Here is a 4,238-nt window from a genome sequence, read left to right as displayed (position 1 = left end):
GCATGGGAAGGAGAATCAGTGGAGGGTACGGACAACAACCAGCCGAGCCAGCCAGGAGGGCCAGAGAGCCACAGCAGCCCGGGACCCAATCAGGGACAGAAGAGATGGGAGTCCGAGGAGGAGCCTAAAGTGGAGCCGCCACAGCCCGAGGACGAGGGGTCCACTAGTGGGGTAGGTGACTGGACAGTCAGGAAGCACAAGTGACCAAGAAAAGTCAATGATTGTACATCTTTAACCTGAGAAATACCTGTTTTATTGCATGCTAAAATGTTGAGCACATTTTCCCGCATTGCCTTGTTTTTCACAGTAAGTCAATCTCTCTCTTCTTTGTTCTCTCCCCCCGCCCAGGTTGAGGATGTGATAATCTCCTGTTGTCTGTGCGGTCAGGACTTTAACTCCCGCCGCAGCATCAGACGTCACTGCCGCAAAATGCACCAGACCAAACTGGAAGAGCTCCGGAAGTTCACAGAGACCCGCACGGTTCCCACCAGCCTGCTCTCTATGGTGAAAGGTAAGAGTTTATACACACTCCAATGAACAACCCTGACAAAGATTGAAAATGGTGATTTAGGTTTTGGTCAGTATGATGAGATATTGATTAAGAACCCACCATAGGGCCATAACAAAGAGGCTGAAAAATTAAGCTAATATTTCAGCACAAAACAGACAGCCTGGAATAATCTAAAATTAAAATGTCAGCACATTGGATGTGGAGGCTTTGTAAAATGAAGAGAATTATTTTTGTTTAGCGTATACATTAAAAAAGACTGCACATCTTTTAAAATGCTCAATGTTCATTTTGGCGATTAGATCATTCTTAAGTCTTCAGTCAGCAAAGGGATCAGCTCCACAGAAGTGTTCATTTCTCTTTGAGCTTTTCAAAGGAAACCTTTAAGATAACAGTCGTCGTTGTTGTTGTCTCTGAAGGTCGGCCGAGGACTCTCAGCACACCCACCGGAAAATCCTGCCCAGTGTGTCTCAAATCCTTCGCCACCAAAGCCAACGTACGTCGTCATTTTGACGAGGTGCACCGCGGCCTACGGAGGGACACCATCACAACCAGCATTGCCTCGCGACCTGGCCAGCCCTTCTCTCTGGAGGTCAACCCCCCAAGAAGAGCAACAATTCTTCTCCAACACGTGGCAGCAGCTCCAAGTCCACCCCGTGAACTCTAAAACACCCCCTGTGAACCAAAACCAGCCCAAACCTCCGAGTCAGCCTCCCGCCTCTCCACAGGTGACCCCGGCCTCAAGTCGCTGCACACTCTGCAAGAGGAACTACAGCTCTCAGGTTTGTTTGTTGTCCTACTGGCTGCCTCAACCTTTTTCTTTTTTTTTGCTTTTTTTTCTAGTCTTAAAAGTCTCAGGTCCAACAGGAAGAGGTAGACTAAAGCTTTTTTTGTGGATGTTCTTTTTCCCATCTTAATTTGGTTGTCATCTCATCTCATCATCTCATTTAATTTGGTTGTATGTATCATTTTATTTTTTATTCTTCTGTGTATTTCAGCTCATGTTGAAGAGGCACATGCGTATCGTCCACAAAATATACAGCGGCAAAGGTAAGAAGTCTGCGACCGCGCCGCCCTCCATAACTCCGGCAGCCATAACCCCGGCAGCCACAACCCCGGCAGCCACTCCAAGCAGTAGCAGCACCAACTCAGGCCCAAGCAACAATATCCGAGTGAAAGTGGAGAAAGTGGAACCTTCAGATGACGAGGAGGAGGCGGTCGACAGTAGTGCGGCCCCGTCCCCTAGCGAAAGCACCGTGACAGCTAAAGTTGTTCCTGTCCCACAAACCACCCCGAAGGTGAAAGTAGAGGAGGCCCCGTCGGCCACAAAGACGACGGCGTCCTTACATTCATCGTCCTCGCGCGGCGGCAACACGTGCAGCGGAAAAACGACCAAACTGTCGGTGGGCTTTGACTTCAAGCAGCTCTTCTGCAAACTGTGCAAGCGGCAGTTCAGCTCGCGTCAGAACCTAACGAAGCACATAGAGCTGCACACGGACGGCAACGACATCTTCATCAAGTTCTACCGCTGCCCTCTCTGTCGCTACGAGTCGCGCCGCAAACGTGACGTCCTGCGTCACGTGACAGTGGTCCACAAGAAGTCCTCCTCCTACCTCGGCAAGATCATGCCCAAACTGGAGAACAGGGCGGTGAAGAGGTTGGCCGAGGCCGTCCTCAACAGCCCGACCCCCAGTAAGAGGACGAGCGTCAAAGAGGAAGTGAACGGACGCCACGCCTCCTCGACGTCCTCCTCCTCCTCCCGTCACTTGCAAGCAAGAGTGCACAACAGCGGCCCCGATCACCTCGTCGGCCTCCTCCTCTTCCTCCTCCTCCTCCTCCTCCTCCACCCTGCTTCCCGCCCCTGTCACTCGGAAACAGCAGGAGCTCTCATCGCCGGCGGTCGCCCCGTCCCCTCCTGTCACCCGCAAGCAGGAGAGGGAGCAGACCCACCAGCCTCGTCCCATCAGCCCCCCACTGACCCGCCGCAGCGAGAAACACACACACACACCAACAACACAACTCCTCCTCCAGCATCTCGCCCAGCAACCAAACCCCGAACACCCGGCGGCACGAGGCCCAGTCGGAGTGCAGCGGCACCGGGTCGTCGTCGTCCTCCAGTGAAGTCAGAGTGACCAAGAACTTCTCCCTCCACGCCTGTGACCAGTGTGGACGGGCCTTTGCCAAGAAGGTACTGCATTTTCGATTACGGACATAAATCCGCTCCTCTTTTGATAGAAACGTCGTTGAGTTTTCCCGTTGAGGAGTAACACTTACTGAACCTTAAAAAGAACAAAAAAAAAAAGTAGAGTGCTACAGTGGAAATGATCCATTGTATCAATACCAGTTTGAGTGGTAATTGTCAGGGAACAGTGTGGTGGATAAGATAATTATCACACCATGGTCGGCCCTCATGAGGACTCTACAGGAAGCTCATTTGTGGCTTAATTTTAATATGGATCAGAGTACTTTTCATTTCTGTCATTAACCCTGGTCACGATTAGAAAAGGAACCAGTTTCTAGCTCCTCAAATGCGAGGATCTGGTGTCTGCCTCCGTTTTATATTTCGCAAATTTAACATCAGAAGTTCAGTAGTTGGATCTGTTGGTCAGGTGAAACGAGACGTTTTCAGACGCCTGGGGAATTTAGTGAAGGATTGTTTACTTTTTTCTGTAAAGGCCAAACAATGAACGGATTCAAAGAGAAAATAATCCTTTGATTAATCCCCTATCAATATAAATGGTCATTTGAGAATCAAGATACGTTAGCTAAATTATTATCTTCTGCATATCCACCTGATATTAATACGAGCTTCTCATTATCTGCATTCTGCACACACGTTATATTAAAGATGCCTAAGCTAAGTAGTTTGATCCGTGTAATGAGCGTAGTAACCACTATATCATGCGTCTGTGTACTGTGTGGATTCATTTGAAGTTGTCGTCTTTTTCTTCAACTTGTTTTTCTCAGCTCTACCTGGAGTCTCACAAGCGGAGTCATCGTAACGCAGCGACGGCAGCAGCCAGCCGGAGGAAAGGAGTCAGCACCCGCTCCAAATCGCTGGTCTGGTGAAACACACGCACACTGTAAGGACACACAGAGGCTTTTACCTACAGGGACTCTGCCTCGCCATCCCGCTCTACTTGTCCTCCTCTCATTCTACTCTGTTTTTTCTTTGAGTCGCACTGGATCTCTTTACCGTCTTGTTCTCTCTGCTGCTGCTGCTTCTGCTGCTGCTGTGTATTCACAAACCACAAAGAGAGGCGGCTGTGTGGTGTGTACTTGAGCAACTTAGTGGATGTCTGTGTTTGTGTGTGTGTGTGTGTGTGTGTGTGTGTGTGTGAGTTTGCTTGTTATAAGAGAGGTGTATGTTTGTGTAGAACATTTTCCCCTAGGGCAAAGATAAGACACCACAATCATTCTGCAGGCTTTAATTGACCGCTTAGCACGTTTACCAGCTGTTTCCTACGCTCTCCCTCTCACTTGCTTTTCCGTGTATCACACCGCTCATTAGAAATCTTCCTCTTTGTCTAATTGTTGCTCTTTTTTCCCCGTATCTTTCCTCTTTCATCCCTTCTTTTTCTCTCTTAATCTTCCCCCTAACTCTGTACTCCACTCTCTTCTTCCATTTGTTCTCCGCTCTCCTCATCTCTCTTCTTCTTCTCTCTCTCTCTCTGCTCACAGTCAGCTGGGGATAATGGACCAGCGAGCCTCTAACAATGAAGAAGAGGAA

General features: G+C 49.2%; 1 pseudogene; it reads left to right on the top strand.

Annotated features, from left to right (window-relative positions):
- The first annotated feature begins 6 nt into the window (after nucleotides 1-6).
- On the top strand, nucleotides 7-4,238 carry LOC129116620 (zinc finger protein 800-like; annotated as a pseudogene).

Source organism: Anoplopoma fimbria, unplaced genomic scaffold (assembly GCF_027596085.1).
Source record: "Anoplopoma fimbria isolate UVic2021 breed Golden Eagle Sablefish unplaced genomic scaffold, Afim_UVic_2022 Un_contig_13203_pilon_pilon, whole genome shotgun sequence".
Lineage (NCBI taxonomy): Eukaryota > Metazoa > Chordata > Actinopteri > Perciformes > Anoplopomatidae > Anoplopoma > Anoplopoma fimbria.
Note: the sequence above shows the minus strand (reverse complement) of the source record. Positions and strands in the feature narration are given on the sequence as shown.